The following is an 18,917-nucleotide window of genomic DNA, read 5'->3' on the forward strand; positions in this document are numbered from 1 at the left end:
CAACAGGAGTTTACAGAGAACACTATTTAACCTATTCACAGTTCCACCATAAGAAACTTCATTACACTATTATTGCAACTTTTCTGTAAGTTTGAAATTCTGTCAAAATAAAAGTTACCCCAAAAAGAGAGAAAAAACCCAAAATACAACTACCGAAGCCCAGGATGATCCCAGCAAAAAGAAGAGAAATATAGTCAATTCTCATTTTTGTAGTAGTTATCATTCGATAAAGTCACCACAATGAATTAGCAAATACTGAACCACTATTCCTAAGGGAAACACAGGGTTGATTCCTGTCCGTATACAACCTTATTTTATGTGTGCTTCTGCTTAAAAGCACCTTATTTAATATTTATAGTTTATTCTTTAACATTGAACTCAGAGCCAACAGCACTGTAACTTATACCTGAACAAAGCTGATCTAACACAAATTTTCTCTATAAGGTGCATCACAGCTGTTCTGCACTTAGGGACAACTAGATAGCACTTCAGTACTCCAGTCGGGGCCCCTTTACACAGTGAAATCACACAAAGCACAAAACTGTGAAAAACAGGGCATTAAGTAGACCAAGAAAAGACATACCTGTTTACAGTATAAGAGCTGAAATAAGCAGGCAGAACAGGCCCTTGTTCGACCTCAGCTGATTACTTAAACGTCAAGTGACTCAAATTTTTTTCTGCTCTACACATGCCCACAAATTACTCTGAAAGCACCACCAGGATTGATTTGGGGATTACAAATAAATTTGGGCAAAGAGGAGAATTTGTAAACACAGAAACTGAATAATGATGATCGACTATACTTTGAGCAGAACTTTAAAAGGAAGCAATTGAAGTGGTTAAAACATAAAAGGTATTTCATTGCTCCATTGCATTACAATCCAGCGCCTCAGAGACCACTTTTTCTTCTTATCACTGCTCTGCGCCATTTTTCATTTCTTTAGGTACACCATGATTATGAATTTTATTTATTCATTTTGAAAATTTACTCCCTGAAAAAGGAAATGCATGCTACCATACAACTTTGGGCTGCTGCTCCCCCTGGAAAGTTTCTCAATAGTATTTGTTTGGGGTATCATTTAATAAATTTGGGGAATAAATTAGATGTCTAACTGAATGCAAAGGGGAGTTTTCTTGAGTATCTGAATAAACCCCAATGGCTCAAGCCATATACTTGAAGAATATAAATGCTTTTGCACCTAGGAATTTACCTACATTAAGAAGAGATACGGACCCAGGGACCCTCAAGTCTGAGGAACTTGACTGTGCCTCAGATTTAAAGTTTCAGTCAAGCTGGTGAGGAAGCACTATGATGCTCAGAGCTCATTCTATCAAATATTTGTCCATTTGTTTCTTCAGAGGTCTTTCCTTCCCTCAGATAACAGAACATTTCTCAGGCCTGTCACTCACTGCTTTGGTTACATTTGACTGGTCCTTTGCTTCTCCAGATTTTTGCTTTGCTTCTTCAGATTCTTTAGGGACTGGAACCCTCTAATCAATATAAATGAAAGAAATATGATGTTCTTTTCTTCAGTCAACATTTACTGAGTGCCCAGTGCATGCAGACACTCTGCTAGGCTTCAGGGATACAAGATGAGCAAGAAAGACCCTGCTCTCCAGTGGCTCAGGCTGTGGTGAGAGAAACTCTCCCATAAATCTGATAACATGAAAGCCTGAGCCCAAGTTTAGATTCTGGTTAGCATGGACTTCCACCTTACTTTTCAGCCTTCCCCTCTACTCCCCCATGTTCTCCTTCACATTCAACAGACCGTGCACATTTCTACCACCATAACTGTATCAATGGCACTCTTTGCTGGAAATCACCTCTCCACTCCCTTCAGTATCTCCTACTCTACCACAGATCAATGCTCTTCTATTCCCTGAAATATGCCCCCAATACCTCCACACATACCACTTTGTGTGAAACCATCATGTCTCCAGTATATTCTACTCCTTCTGTTAGAACAATAGCAGAAGGAGACCTATCCCTAATCATCTCATCACCTCAGTGCACAATGCTCCCCCCACAGAGGTGCTCGTTAAAATGATTACTGAATGAATATGTAAATTACTTATCATACTAATCATCATTGGTTCACAGATGCTAATGATATCTAAAGTAAATCAGACAGTAGGCATAAGTTTAAGGGGAAATTCAGTATACTACATTTCAATTTTATCCATCAAATGTAACACAGCTCCCTTTACACTGTTGGTATCATGTATATATCTCTCTCCAGTGTTTACTCAGCCACAGAGAAGGCACTTACAATGGCAGTTTCATTGGCCTTCTCACCCAGCCATCTTTTTTTTTTTTTTTTAAATTTTATAGTGACAAAACACACCCCCATTACCACAGTTTTAGGCATCCCACCTGGCCACAGTCAGTCACAAGACATCAGCCTAGGGCCACAGTGACTGACTCATTCATGGATGCCACAGGACACAAGCTGAACCAGTCAGAGGGCCTCTCCAGGACTTTTTCTAATTGAAGCTTTCTAATTGACTTTTTCTAATGGAAAGATTCTCTTCTTCACAACTTGGTCAAGGATGTGACCCCAAAGCAGTCAGCAGCCTTGTCCTATACCATATGAAGAAACCTGAGAAGGTGAGCAGAGGTACAAGCTGTGTTCCAGGTTATAGGCTAGGTTATTTGAGCAACCCAGGTGCCCAGCTGCTGTGAGCTGCAAGTCTACCCATCAACCTTTTGTAACTTTGTCCAGTTAAGCTAATGAGTTGAACTATAGCACTCAGTTTATGTTTCTCCCAAACTGAAGTGATTCACTGAGCATTCTGAAGGTATACAGCTAAGAAGTTTTCCCCCTTCAATGACCATAGGTTCTAAGAATATGCATTAGAGTGGAGGAAAAAGTAGGCTGAGACTGGGCTGATAGACTCAAAAACAAATTAATGAGAGAATGTTTCCTGGTGAAAGCTGGTTTTGACTCACATGAAGGAAAAAATGTACTTTGGTGATAGCTATCAACAGGTCCTAGATTTTCCACGGTAGTCCTAGTTCCAAATATTCTGATTTATTACCCTCCCAGAGCACAGAAACATCAAGGCAATTTCACAAGCAGCACATAAGTCTTTATAGACCACATGTTTAGGCTGTGCTGTCAGAATGCTTCAATGAACTGTGCTACTTGTTGGCCACATTAACACTGGGCCAGATTATTTATCTTCTCAAGACACAGTTTCTGCATCTGTAAAATGGAGATAACATATTAACCTCAAGACTATTCTGAAGACTAAATTGCTACTAATAACAATCATAGGTCATAAAAGTACAATTACAGAAGGTAAAATAGATAATTAATATTCACAAGTTAAAATGGGAATGTGCTTTAGATACTTTTATAAGGATGCTTTACTTTCACATGCTGTGATTCACAAAAACACTGCTTTAATCCAATGACTTACTTCAATATCTCAAACCATAAAAGAAAAAGAAGCTTCCTGATTAGAACTCTGTGGCCTCTCAAAGTTTAAGGAAGATAAAGGAATTAAATGAAAAACTCAGTGGAATAGGCCAGTCTGTTTCTATAGTCAACATCACTATTCCATAAGCTACAGCCCTGCGACTAATACACTTGCCTTATTTTTCTCCTAGGCTGGTCAGGCAATTGCAGGTCTTCAATACCAATTAAGAAAGCCCCACTCTCCTGATATGAAGATATAAGTGAATAAGAAAAGTATTAGAACAAGCTGAGGGAAAAAAAAGTCTATAAGTAAAATGAATGTTCACAAGGCACAGTGAAATTTTTGAAAACTGCCTGTAAGGTTCATAATAACTTTGTCCATACATTGTTTCCTGCCAGCCTGTCTTTTCAATATCTTCAGTCTGACCAGATGGACCCCTCAAAACCTCGCTCAAGGATTACTTTCTTTAGGAATCTTCAGGAACCTTATAGCCCTCAGTGATCCTCCTTGAAATTATTCCTTTGGAAATTAGTTACATACTACTTCCTATCGAACTTTTATTGTCAACACTCAAAATGTTATTTTCATGTGTTATGTTATGTTAATATCTTCTATCTACCTAAAACCAGGACTTCATTTATAATTTATGTTCTCTATGTGACAAGTTCTAAAAGAACTAGCTTCTACAACGAGCTGGTTTATCCATTATTTGCAGAATATATACTTGCAATGCATGCTAAATAAGTCTAGAGGTTACCTCAATCATTGCTCCATTTAAGGATGTCCATGTCTATACTAAAACTTTGATTATCTTTTCCATTCTTAGAAGACTTTCAGGAAAGAACCCATAACCATTCCAAATGGTTTTAAAATGTTCAGTCAAAAAAGCCTTGAATCAGGTACCAGTTTAAATTCATTTCTTATTTTGTCACCAGAGAAAATAAAGCAAAGACCTAGTTGCCGTATTTTGTATAGCCTTCATATATTTTCAAGTTAAAGATTACTATGGCCTAAATTGTAAATGTCAGAAATATGCCAATTATGCTTGGACTCACAGTAAAATAATTGCCTGCTTTTGGTATTTTAAAACACCCAAACTAATTAAACAACCCAAACTAATTTACCATTGGTATTCTAAAAAACTTTGAATCTAGAACTCTAACATCTGTCAATCTGGCACTCTTGTTTTCATTTGCCTGATCTGGAACTTCTTAATGTTAACAATGTTGGAAATACGGTGATGTGTTTTATTTTCAACATTTGAAAAGAAATGCAATGCAGACTTATTTTCCATTCACACTGTATACCAGATCAGAACACCATTTGTCTGAAACTTTTTTTTTTTTTTCTGAAATGGAAAATTCCTATGCTAGAAACACCAATTTCCCATGCCAGGCTGCCTACATCAACCTCTCCCTTCCCAATCCCTCACACACTTGATATGACTCTTTATCCAAGGATTTTTTTTTAAGATTTTATTTATTTATTTGAGGCAGGGAGGGGCATAGGGAGAAGGAGAAGCAAACTCTCCTGCTGAGCAGGGAGCCTGACGTGGGGTTCAATCCCAGGACAGGATTATGAACAGAGTCAAAGGCAGATGCTTAATGGACTAACCCACACAGGCACCCTTAATCCAAGGATTTAAAAGACAAAAATAATGATAACTGCTAATTTATTATGCCAGTCTGGGTCCAGTTTTATTTTATTAACCACTCCCCAATCAAAAGCAGGATTCCCTGCCTCCTCACTGTTAGCAAGTTGAGGCACAGCAACCTATACACTTAGACTTTGATAGGCTTGAGCTTATACAAAGGTAGGATATCATCAAAATCCCTGGAAAGGCTCTCAATTCAAGTCTCTGTTCCTCATTCCCTCAAAGTCCACTAGCAGAATCTCTGCCATATGGTTTATACTAACCTTCTTACTTTTTTTTTTTTTACCTTCTTACTTTTTAAAACAGGAAGTCTGAATAAAATAAAACAGACTTTAACTTAAGAACAATCACTTAAAAAGGTGCTAGCCAGTCTCTCAACTAAGTCTCTTACCTAATTTAAAGTACCTCACACATAATTCTGTAATCACACACTACTAAAGGACAAGCTCCAATGAAAACAGGCACAATTATTTAGTTAGCCTGAATGTTTATATCCCCCCAATAATTTATATGTTGAAACCTAACCCCTACTGTGGTAATGTTTGAAGATAAGGACTTTGGGAGGTGATTTAGTGATGAGAATGGAGGCCTCATGAATGGGATTAATACCCTTAATAAACAGGACCCAGAGAGATCCCTTCTTCTGTTTATTCCACTATGTGTGGTTGCTTATGAACTCAGAAACAGGCCTTCACCAGACACAATGTGCCATTGCCTTCATCCTGAACTTCCCAGGCTCCAGAACTGAAATAAATGTGTTGTTTATAGACACTCAGCCTACGGTATTTTTTACAGGCAGCCTTAACAGACTAAGACAATTTAGTAGGTACCAGACACTAATAGCAAATGTCATATGTATTACCTCATAAAGATTCTAGATGATAAGGTAGACTGAAATGAATAGTACTAATCCTTTGTTATAGATAAAACTAAGTGTTGAAGAGATTATCTAAAATCATACATCTATAAATGACAAAGCCAGGATAAAAATCTAGGCTAGTCTTGGGGCGCCTGGGTGGCTCAGTTGGTTAAGCAACTGCCTTCAGCTCAGGTCACGATCCCAGAGTCCCGGGATCGAGTTCCGTATCAAGCTCCCAGCTCCACGGGGAGTCTGCTTCTCCTTCTGACCTTCTCTCCTTTCATGCTCTTTCTCGCTGTCTCTCTCTCAAATAAATCTTTAAAAAAAGAAAAAAAAAAAATCTAGGCTAGTCTAAGCCCAAGGACCATAGTCTTAATAGGGCCACATCTTTCTGCAAATGAGAGAAAGATCCTCCTACTCAAGTCACTATACTTCCAACTACTAGAAAACTATCATAATATATTTTGTCAGGAAAGATATTTTTTATTTATTATTTATTACCATCTGCTGGAAGAATAACATAATAAATTACACATTTTTCAGGACATAATTATGAATGGGGTCGATAAGGGCACTGCAGGTCTCAACCTGAACAACTAAATACAGCTGTTCTGGTGGTTAAAAAAAAATGGAATTTCAAATACTTTTATTATTACTGAAAACTAAATTCAACAAATTGGAATTTATAATAGTTTAAGCACAGAAGACACAAAAATCATGAACCCTGTCCTCAAGAAATAAGTATGATCAATGGATATGTTGAGTATAAGGCAGTATCAAGGATAGAAAGATTAATTCTAAAAATCCTTTAACTTCTCTCATTCAAGCCTTACGCATTAGGACAGGAATCACATACTTCAAAATGGGGACACTGAATGTCCATTAGTGAGACACATTTGTGAATTGAAAAAGAGGATTTCTGTGTGTTAAAATGTGGGCTCTCAAAGTGTGAAAAGAAAGACAACCACGAGTAATAGACTTCTTAGGAAACAACTGAGAAGGCAAATGTATAATAAAGAATTTGACCTTACTCAAAATGAGGTCTGGCCTTTGTTGTCGGCTTCTGGGAAATAATCCCTAAAACCCTGAAATATCATGGCTGATAGGGTAACTTTCTTTGCCTGATGACCTCAGTTACACTGGACTAACAGTGTGATTTAGGGTGGGGGCTAGCCATACCCTATAGTGTTAGCATGGGGACTCGTGACACCAAAAAGACAATGTGAATTATAATGGGGGCTCTGGGTCACACATGGAAGGAGCAGAAATGAAAGATGGAGATCAGCTATGTGGGCAATCAACCATGCCCACAAAACGGTGTCTTAGTCTACTGAAGCTGCTCTAATAAAATACCATAAACTACATGCCTTATAAACAACAAAACACTTATTTCCCATAATTCTGGAGGACAGAAGGTCCAAGATCAAGGCAGCAGCAGATTCAGTGTCAGGTGCTGGTGATATCTAATGAAGGCTCACTTCATAATTGATACTATCTTCTGACTACAACCTTGGAAGGCAGAAGGGATTAGGGATGTCTCTCAAATTTCTTTGATAAATGCACTAATGACATTCATGAGAGCTCCATCCTCATAACCTAAACACTTCCAAAAGGTATCATGTCCAAACACTAACATATTGGGGATGAGGTTTCACCAATAAATGGGGTGGGACACAAATAATCACTCAACATCAAAGCCCCCAATAGAAACACCAAGGCTAAGGTGAGCTTCCTTGATATTGACACTGTACATACCAGAAAATTAACCATTCTGACTCCAGAGAAAACAGAAAAGTTCCAATGTCTGAGACCTTTACTGGATTCTGCACTACGTGCTTCTTTCCTTGACTTATTTTAATCTCTATCCTTTCCTTATAATAAACTGTAACCATGGGTACAATAGCTCCCAGCAAGTTCTATGAGTCTTTTTTTTTTTAAAGATTTTTATTTATTTATTTGATAGACAGAGAGAGATCACAAGTAGGCAGAGAGGGAGGGGGAAGCAGGCCCCCCGCTAAGCAGAGAGCCCAACGTGGGGCTCAATCCCAGGACCCTGAGATCATGACCCGAGCTGAAGGCAGAGGCTTAAACCACTGAGCCACCCAGGCGCCCCTCTATGAGTCTTTTTATAGTGAATTATTAAGCTTGAGGTTGGCTTTGAGGACTGTGGGAGACTGAAGTTGGTGTCAGAGGTGAAAGTGATCTTACATGGAATAATACCTCTAGCTGGGCTACTGGCTAAAACTCTTAACTCCTCACAAGAGAGACAGTAAACTAGATAAGAGGAGGTGTACAGGGCGCCTGGGTGGCTCAGTGGGTTGATCCGCTGCCTTTGGCTCAGGTCATGATCTCAGGGTCCTGGGATCGAGTCCCGCATCGGACTCTCTGCTCAGCAAGGAGCCTGCTTCCCTCTCTCTCTCTCTCTGCCTGCCTCTCTCTCCGTCTACTTGTGATCTCTCTCTGTCAAGTAAATAAATAAAATCTTAAAAAAAAAAAAAGAGGAGGTGTACATCACAGTTCAAAACAGAAGCCACACATGAGACTATTATAAAGAAGAGGTGAAGAATGACTAATTAGGTAAAACAAAGTTTGGATTTAAGAATAATTTGGGGGGGATGCCTGAGTGGCTCAGTAGGTTAAGCGTCTGCCTTTAGCTCAGGTCACAATTCCAGGTTTCTGGGATAGAGCCCTGAGTCAATCTGCCTGCTCAGTGGGGAGCCTGCTTCTCCCTCTGCCTGCAGCTCCCCCAGCTTGCGCACGCTCACTTCCTCTCTCCCTCTCTCTCTGACAAATAAATAAATAAAACCTTAAATTTAAAAAAAGAGAAATAATTTTCACTTTTAAATATTAGGAAGTAACGAAGAATATACATCCAGACCTGAGGAGCTATGTTTGAAGAAACAGCCAGGGTGTAAAAGGGGAATGTTAAGAATTCTAACAAAACGGCAAAAGAAATCAGAGTTGCACTGGCAAAATAAATTGTACCCTCCAGGTACCAAAAAAATAGGGAACAGAAAACAAAAATATATTGGAATTTTAATATGTACATGTGAGCATATACATACAAACACAACTTATAACCCTGAAGTAGGTTCTGGCACTCTGACCATTTAGTGGACTATAACAGTATTAATACTATTAAAGAAACAAAACCAGTGAAATACTAAGGTGACTTGTGGTCACTGTCTTCAAAAAGTTCCTAAATCCTTGAAAGATAATGGCAAAAGTGGCCATAAAGCAAATTAAGTCCCTGGTCCCTATCACAAAAAGAAATAATGGAATAGAAAGAGCCCAGTATAAACAAAGAGAAGTAAAAGTTTAAGACAAAGGTCTTATCTAGTGTATACTGGAGCAAATTACTTAACACCTGAACAAGTGATTGGCTGTTATACTAGACATCTTTTTAAGGACCTCCTTCACCATAGATTTTATAATTCTAAGAATAATGGCTGGTAAATAGCTATTAAAATGTCCAAGGAATGAAATATTTGAATCTCCATATCCTCACATGTAAAATGCAGGCATTTAACAGCATGACCTCAAACATTCCATCAAGCACTAAAATCCCATAATTCAAGTGACTTTGACCTCAAAAAGAGAAACAGTTTCCCAACAAACAAAAACTAATGGAGTTCATGATCACTAAATCACCCTTACAAGAAATATTAAAGAGGAACTCTCTTCAAAGTGACAAAGACAAGAAAGGATCAGAGAAAATCTCCAGAAACAATATAACTAATAACACAATACTACATACATATCTATCAATAATTACCCTGAATGCAAATGAACTGAATCAATCAAAAGACACAGGGTAACAGAATGGATTTAAAAAAAAAAAGACCTATCGGGCACCTAGGTGGCTCAGTGGGTTAAGCCTCTGCCTTTGGCTCAGGTCATGATCTCAGGGTCCTAGGATCAAGTCCCGCATCAGGCTCTCTGCTTGACAGGGAGCCTGCTTCCTTCTCTCTCTCTCTGCCTACCTCTCTGCCTACTTGCGATCTCTCTCTGTCAAATAAATAAATAAAATCTTAAAAAAAAAAAAATGACCTATCAATATGCTGCCAACAAAAGACCAATTTTAGTCCTAAAGGCATGTGAGATTGAACAAAAGGGGATGGAGAAACTTTTATCATGCAAATGAATGTCAAAAGAATACCAGAGCAGCAATACTTATATCAGACAAACTAGACTTTAAAATACTGTAACAGGTGTGCTTTCGCCTCTTCTTGCACTCTCATGATAATGCCAGGTGCCATCTGCTGACGTGGATGCAAAATTACGGCTACTAGCACAGGGAATGTCTCCCTGCCTGCCCCACTTCCTTTTGCCACCAGTACTCGAGCTCACCAGCATGTCCATGGTGCCACACAATCGCTCATAAAGCAGTTGACCCTGGCGGGGATGGGGTGGGGGATGTCAACCAGTTCAGCAAGAAGTATATCCAACAGACCAAGCCCCTCACTATGGAGTGCACCATTAACCTGTACTCTTACAAACTATACTTGAGTACAAAAGAGAGCCTCTATCAGGACAGCTCTGTTGCAGCCAGATTTCAGCACATGAGGGAGGAATCTGATAAAATTGGAATGAGAAGGACTGTAGAAGGGGTTCTAATTGTACATGAGCATCAGCTACTGCATGGGTTACTGGTACAGCTGTGGACAACTTTCTTCAAATTACCTGGTGGTTAATCTAGAAGATGAAGTTGAAGGTCTGAAACACTTAATGAAGAGAAACTGGGTCATCCAGATGGAGTCCTACAAGACTGGGTCATTGATGACTGCATTGGTAACTGCTAGAGACAAAATTCTTAACCTCCTTGGTATCCATATATTCCTGCACATGTTACAAAATGTAAGCAACATAATAAGTTGTTTTCAGTTCAACATCAAAGAGAAAGCCTTGTTTGCAGTTCCTAAAAATTATTAGCTTGTAGATGCACCATTTGAACTGTATAACAATGCACTAGGATATGAACCCATCACTTCTATTCTTCCTCAGTTTCTAGGCAGGTTCAATTTTATACACAAGTGAATTCCTCCACAGTGAAGAAGTGAAAAAAGCCACTTCTGTGAGCACAGCTATGCACGGTGTAGAATAAACATGGTAGAAAATTGTTTTGGGGGGGGTGTTTTGTTTGTTTTTCTCTTTCACAATCACTAAGTTGCTATCTACGTTCTTTTGTTTCAATAGTAAAGTTATCATGAAGAATTGGATAGTGGTGTAAATAAATCTGATAATTAATTTACATTAGATTCTATTCATACTTCTTTGTAAAACATTAAATACGAACTTCTTCCTGTTTGTATTTATTTTCCGGGTTGTTCAGGGAGAGACTGTTCCCCTTCCTGGCGAGTGTTTGGAGGAGCACATATGCCCTCTCCAGTGACAAAAGGACAGCTAGTGAGCCACTGAGTAGAACCCTGAATGGGGTCAGAGGGACATGCAGATGGCAGAAAAAGTTTTAACTTTATGGTGGGAGCCACAAAATACTTACTCTGTGTGCCCGATGATCAGCAGCTTTTCTAGGACTGAAAGTGCAGAGCCCAGAGATTTTAATGATCGCAGGTAACCTGGTGGCCACATTTTGCTATCTGCCACACTAGATTCAAGCATCTGCAATGGCTTCCCTGAGACAAAGAAGAGTAGTGGACTGAGTGGAGTGCAGATGAGTGATAACTTGGCTCCAGATTCTCATTGGGCATCACAATAAACTCCAGCCTCTGCAGGTATACTGTGCAATGGCTTTTAGGGGACTGGATGGTGCTGGACAAGGCTCCCAACCAGGGGGAATGGGAGTGGGCACACATATTACCTGGCACTTTAAAAACTTGGAATTTTGAATCCCAGCCACTGGCCAGAGGCAAAAAACAGGAGATCTGTAGCTCTGGGCATGCCAAGAACCTGGACACAAATAGGTTAGGGCAGGGAACTGATGAGGGCCTGGGTCACAGTAGATTGCTCAAGAGGGCCTCCCAAGCAGTGGTTGCCAGGAGTTCTGCTCCACAGGGACAGAAGGGTGATGTGACACCATATTCTACTTCTTCCAACTCCCCTCCCTCATCTCACCCACCAGCACAGATTATAGAGAGAAACAGAACTCCTCCAGTGAAGGTTTGAGTCCCCTACACTAACCTCCCACCCCAACTGACAGGAGCGTCCTTTTTTTTTTTTAATTTTTTATTTTTTTATTAACATACAATGTATTATTAGTCCAAGGAGTACAGGTCTGTGAATCGTCAGGTTTACACACTTCACAGCACTCACCATAGCACATACAATGTCCATAACCTGACCACCCTCTCCCTACCCTCCTCCCCCACAGCAACGCTCAGTTTGTTTTGACAGGAGCAACTTTATGATGGCAAGTCAGCTTGTGAACCAGCAAAGCAGACCTCTCCCTCAGAAAACCAACACAAATCCCTACATTTATAAAAAAAGCTTTGAAACATCAGTTTCCAGATTAACTTCACAAACAAATCAAAAGCACAGCTACTTAAAGAACAAACACTCCCCACTACAAGCAAGAAGGAATTCTACAGAGGAAGGACCAGTGGGAAAGAGCAGAAAAAACACAACAGCACAGAATACACAGCATACAGCAGAATACATCCTAAAGATATTGTGGTTATTCTTGATATTATTATTGCTGTTTTTGCTCTTTTTTCTTTTTCTTTCTTTTTTCTTTCTCCTTCATTACTCCTTTCTTTTCTGGACTAAGCGACTAGAAAGAGAAATTCACAGCATAAGAAAAAACTAGAGGTAGTATGTTCTGCACAGATTGATTCAATATGGATAAAAGTAAGATGTTAAAACTAGAATTCAGTGGCGCCTGGGTGGCTCAGTGGCTTAAGCCTCTGCCTTCGGCTCAGGTCATGATCCCAGGGTCCTGGGATCGAGCCCCACATCAGGCTCCCTGCTCAGTGGGGGGCCTGCTCCTCCCTCTCTCTTTCTGCTTGCCTCTCTGCTTACTTGTGATCTCTGTCAAATAAATAAAATCTTTAAAAAAAAACAAACTAGAATTCAAAACAACGATCATAAAGATAATACCTGGGTTTGAAAAAAACATAAAGGCACTAGAGAATCCCTTATTGCACAAATACAAGAACTAAAATCTAATCAGACAGAAATTAAAAATGCTATTACTGAGGTAGCAAAAAATGGAGGCTCTAACTGCTGGGGTTATCAAAGCAGAAGAGAGTGATATGGAAGACAAAACGATGAAATGTAAGGAAGCTGAAAAAAAGAGCAAAGTAACTACTGGATCATGAGGGGAAACCTTGAGAAATCAATCATACCATAAATTATAATAATATTGCTGTAGGCGGGCGCCCAGCCCTCGTCGCGGGGTGCTGGCCTCCTCCTGACGCCTGCCAGCCTTGGGCGCCCGCCTGCTCAGCCCCTCCAGGGCTTCCACCGACTGGGCGCTCAGAGCTGATCCCGAGTCCTCTGGGCTGCCTCCAGGGGCTGGCTCCTCGCCAGTCAGGCTCAGGTCCGAGAGGAGGCCTGGCGGGAGTTGGCACAGCTCTGTTTCTCCCCAGGTTATCCCGGGAACTCTCCTCCAGGGTACCCACTGATCTGCACTGCCCTGGTCATTGTCTAAGTTTTTGTTTTAAAAAACAACTGGAAAGGTACAGAGCTACTGAGCCTTTGCCCTGGATGAGAGGGAGGGATGTCATTCTCTGCCAGTGATGGGCCTTCCTCCTGGGAACTGCTTAAGTAGCCCAAAGCTCTCCATCAGGTCTTCCCACCTTAGTGTTTGCGTTTTCAGTTATTTATTGTGGAACCACGGCCCCTTGCTTATGAGGTTCCTAGGGATGATGAAAAAGAAGGGAAGCGGGGCACCATGGTTCAGTGGTTCGTAGCTCCTGTAAAGTCAGGAGGGAGCTAGAGGAGCCCCATACTCCCCTCAGGAACAGCCGGGCCCGTCCAGTCCTAACCCTTCCCATCTCCTCCGCTGTGGGGAATGCCTCGCCCGCCCAGGGCCCTGGCTGCGCAGTAAGGATTGTTCCTTGCGAAGTTTTGTTGGATGTAAATAGAGTAAAAGCTGCTTGTCTTTTTCAAAAAAAAAAAAAAAAAAATTATAATAATATTTGAATAATGGGGTCCCATAAAATGAGGAAAGAGGATGGGGCAGAAGGTTTATTTGAACAAATTAGAGTTGATAAATTCCCTAATCCAGAGAAGGAAACATGCATTCGCGTCCAGGAGGCACAAAGAACACCCCTCAAAATCAAAAATACCTCAACACACTAACATATAATAGTGAAACTTACAAATTTCAGAGATACAGAGAAAATCCTAAAAGCAGCTAGAGTGAAGAGGTCCTTACCCTCCAAGATTAGACCCATAAGGCTGATAGGGGATCTGTCCACAACGACATGGCAAACCAGAAAGGACTGGCATGATATATTCAGGGTACTAAATAAGAAAAATATGCAGCCACGAATACTTTATCCAGCAAGGATGTCATTCAAAATAGAAAGATAAAAAGCACCCAGAAGCTAAAAGAATATGTGATCATTAACTCAGTCCTGCAAGAAATATTAAAGGGGATCCAACTGAGCAAAAAAGGAATACCAAAAGGTAACAAAGACCAGGAAGGAACAGAGACAATCTACAGAACCAGGGACTTAACAGGTAATAAAATGGCATTACAGTCATATCTTCTAATAATTACTCTGACTGTAAATAGACTGAATGCTCCAATGAAAAGACACAGGGTATCAGAATGGGTAAAAACACAAGACCAATCAATAGCTATCTACAAGAGACCCATTTTATTTTTTTTAAAAGATTTTATTTATTTATTTGACAGAGAGAGATCACAAGTAGGCAGAGAGGCAGGCAGAGAGAGAGAGAGGAGGAAACAGGCTCCCTGCTGAGCAGAGAGCCCGATGTGGGACTCGATCCCAGGACCCTGGGATCATGACCTGAGCCAAAGGCAGCGGCTTAACCCACTGAGCCACCCAGGCGCCCTACAAGAGACTCATTTTAGACCCTAAGACATCCAGATTGAAAGTAAGGGGGTAGAGAACCATTTATCATGCTAATGGACATCAAAAGAAAGCTGGAGTAGCAATTCTTATATCAGACAAACTAGATTTTAAACCAAAGAATGTAAAAAGAGATGAAGGACACTGTATCATGAAAAAACAGTCTATCCAACAAGAAGATCTAACAACTATAAATATTTCTGGCCCTAACTTAGGATCAGTCAATTATATAAACCAATTAATAACAAATTTAAAAAACACACTGACAATAATACAAAAAGAGCTGGGAACTTTAACAGCCCACTCGCAGCAAGGCACAGATCATCTAAGCACAAGATCAACAAGGAAACAAGGGCTTTGCATGACACACATGGCCAGATGGACTTCACAGATATATTCAAAGCATTTCACCCTAAAGCAACAGAGTACACATTCTTCTCAAGTGCACACAGAACATTCTCCACAATAGATCACTTACTAGGTCACAAATCAAGTCTCAACTGGTAACAAAAGACTGGGATTATTCCCTGCATGTTCTTAGACCACAATGTCTTAAAACCTGAAGTAAATGACAACAGAAAATTTGGAAAGAACACAAATACATGGAGCTCAAAGAGCATCCTACTAAAGAATGAACGGGTCAAAGAGGAAATTAAAGAATTTTTTAAAAATTTCAAGGAAACAAATGAAAATGAAAACACAACAGTTCAGATCCTTAGGGATGCAGCAAATGCAGTCCTAAGGGAGAAATACATACCAACACAGGTCTTTCCCAAGAAATAAGAAAAGTCTCAAATATAATACACAACCTAACCTTACACATAAACAAGCTGTAAAAGAACAGCAAATAAAGCTTAAACCCAGTAGGGGAAGTGAAATAATAAAGATTAGAGCAAAAATCAGTGAAATAGGAACCAAAAGAACAGCAGAACAGAACAGCAACACTAGGAGCTAGTACACTGAAAGAATTAGTAAGATGGAAAATACCCTAGCCAGACGTATTAAAAATAAAAGAAAAAAGACCCAAAGAGATGAATGAAAGAGGAGCTGTAACAACCAGCACAAAAGAAATACAAACAATTTTAAGAACATACTATAAGCAACTATATGCCAACAAATTAGGCAATCTGGAAGAAATGGATGCATTCCTAGAAACATATAAACTACCAAAACTGAACCAGGAAGAAATACAAAATCTGAACGGATCCATAAGCAGCAAGGAAATTGAAACAGTAATCAAAAAACTCCCAGCAAACAGGAGTCCAGGACCAGATGACTTCTCAGGGGAATTTTACTAAACATTTAAAGAAGAATTAGTACCTATTCTTCAGCTGTTTCAAAAAAAAGAAAAAGAAGGAAAGAAAGGAAGGGGAAAAAAAAAAAAGGAAAACTTCCAAACTCATTCTCTTGAGACCAGCATTACCTGGATCCCAAAACCAAAGACCCCACCAAAATGGAGAATTACAGACCAATATCCCTAATGAAAAAGGATGCCAAAATTCTCACCAATATACCAGCCAATATGATCCAACAGTCCATTAAAAAGATTATTGGGGTGCTTGGGTGGCTCAGTCAGTTAAACGTCTGCTACTGGCTCAGGACATAATCTCAGGGTTCTGGGATGGAGTCCCACATTGGGCTCCTTGCTTCTCCCTCTCATTTGCCCTCTATGCATGCGTGTGTGTGCGTGCTCTCTCCCTCTCTCTTTCAGGGTAATTTAAAAAAGCCTTTAAAAAAAGGATTATTTACCGTGACCAAGTGGGATTTATACTGAGCTCCAAGTGGGATTCAACATTTGCAAATCAATCAACCAACGTGATACATCACATTAATAATTAAAAGGATAAGAACTATATGATCCTCTCAATTGATGCAGAAAAAGCATCTGATAAAATATAGCTATCCACAGTGCAGGGACAGGAGGAACATATTTCAATATCATAAAGCCATTTATAAAAAACGTACAGCAGGGCGCCTGGGTGGCTCAGTGGGTTAAGCCGCTGCCTTCGGCTCAGGTCATGATCTCAGGGTTCTGGGATCAAGTCCCGCATCGGGCTCTCTGCTCAGCAGGGAGCCTGCTTCCCTCTCTCTCTCTCTGCCTGCCTCTCTGTCTACTTGTAATCTCTCTCTGTCAAATAAATAAATAAAATCTTTAAAAAAAAAAAAAAAAAAACGTACAGCAAATATCATTCTCAATGGGGAAAAACTGAGAACATCTCCTCCAAGGTCAGGAACATGAATGAGAGGGATGTCCACTTTCACCACTGTTGTTCAACATAGTACTAGAAGTCCTAGCCTCAGCAATCAGACAACAAAAAGAAATAAAAGGCATCCAAATTGGCAAAGAAGTCAAACTCTCACTCTTCACAGATGACATAATACTTTGTGTGGAAAACTCAAAAGACTCCACCTAAAAATCGCTAGAACCCATACAGGAATTCAGCAAAGTGGCCGGATAGAAAATCAATGCACAGAAATCACTTGCATTTCTATAAACTAGCAAGGAGACAAAAGAAAGAGAAATTAAGGAATCAATCCCATTTATAATTGCACCAAAAACCATAAGATACTTAGGAATAAACCTAACCAAAGAGGCAAAGGATCTATACTCCAGAAACTAATGAACACTTATGAGAAAAACTGAAGAAGACACAAGAAACAGAAAAACATTCCATGCTCATGGATTGGAAGAACAAATATTGTTAAAATGTCTTTACTACCAAATCCAATCTACACATTCAATGCAATACCTATCAAAATACCATCAACTTTATTCGTGGTACTGGAACAACCTAAAATTTGTACAACAAGAAGACACCCCAGATAGCCAGAGGAGTGTTCAAAAAGAAACCAAAGCTGAGAGTATCACAATGCCAGACTTGATGATTACAAAGTTGTAATCATCAAGACAGTATGGTACTGGCACAAAAACAGACCCAAAGATAAAACAGACAACACAGGAATGAATCCTCAACTCCGTGATCAACTAATCTTTAACAAAGCAGGAAAGAATATCCAATGGAAAAAAAGACAGTCTCTTTAACAAATGGTGTTAGGAAACTGGAGAGCAACATGCAGAAGAATGAAACTGAACCATTTTCTAATAGCACTCCCCCCAAAAATAAATTCAAAATGGATGAATGACCAATGACCACTAACCATGCAAGACAGGAATCCATCAAAATCCTAGGGAAGAATACAGGCAGCAACCTCTTTGTCTTTAGCCACAGCAACTTGCTGGACATACCTCCAAAGGCAAAGGAAACAAAAGCAAAAATGAACAATTTGGATTTCATCAGGATAAAAAGATTTTCCAGTCAACAAAACTAAAAGGCAATCTGGGATGCCTAGGTGGCTCAGTTGTTAAAAGTCTCCCTTCAGCTCGGGTCATGATCCCAAAGTCCTGGAACTGAGTCCCACATCGGGCTCCTTTGCCGGGAGGCTGCTTCTCCCTCTGCTGCCCCTCCCTCTGCCTGTGTGCTCATGTGCGCTCGCTTGCTCTCTCTCAAAAATAAATAATAGAATCTTAACCCCCCCCAAAAAAAACAAAAACAAAACTAAAAGAACTAAAAGGCAACCTATGGAATGGGAGAAGGTATTTGCAAATGCCTTATCAGATAAAGAGTTAGTATCCAAGATCTATAAAGAACTTATGAAAACTCTACACCCAAAAAAACAAACAATCCAGTCAGGAAATGGGCAGAAAACATGAACAGACATTTCTCTAAAGAAGACAACCTAATGGCCAACAGACACATGAAAAAGTACTCCATGTCACTCAGCAACAGGGAACTACAAATCAAGACCACAAGATTCCACCTCACATCAGCCGGAATGGCTAAAATTAACAAGTCAGGAAACAGCAAATGTTGGTGAGGATACAGAGAAAGGGGAACCCTCATACAATAATGGTGGGAATGCAAGCTGATACAGCCATTCTGGAAAAGAGCATGGAGGTTCCTCAAAAAGCTAAAAATGGAGC

General features: G+C 39.9%; 1 protein-coding gene and 1 pseudogene across 5 annotated transcripts in view; one reads left to right on the forward strand and one right to left on the reverse strand.

The window, feature by feature from the left end:
- The window catches only part of SPIDR (scaffold protein involved in DNA repair), a 693,030-nt gene that overhangs the window by 618,865 nt on the left and 55,248 nt on the right, over positions 1 to 18,917 (reverse strand). The window lies entirely within an intron of this gene.
- On the forward strand, positions 10,291 to 10,973 carry LOC122905258 (annotated as a pseudogene).

This window comes from Neovison vison, chromosome 4, assembly GCF_020171115.1.
Source record: "Neovison vison isolate M4711 chromosome 4, ASM_NN_V1, whole genome shotgun sequence".
Lineage (NCBI taxonomy): Eukaryota > Metazoa > Chordata > Mammalia > Carnivora > Mustelidae > Neogale > Neogale vison.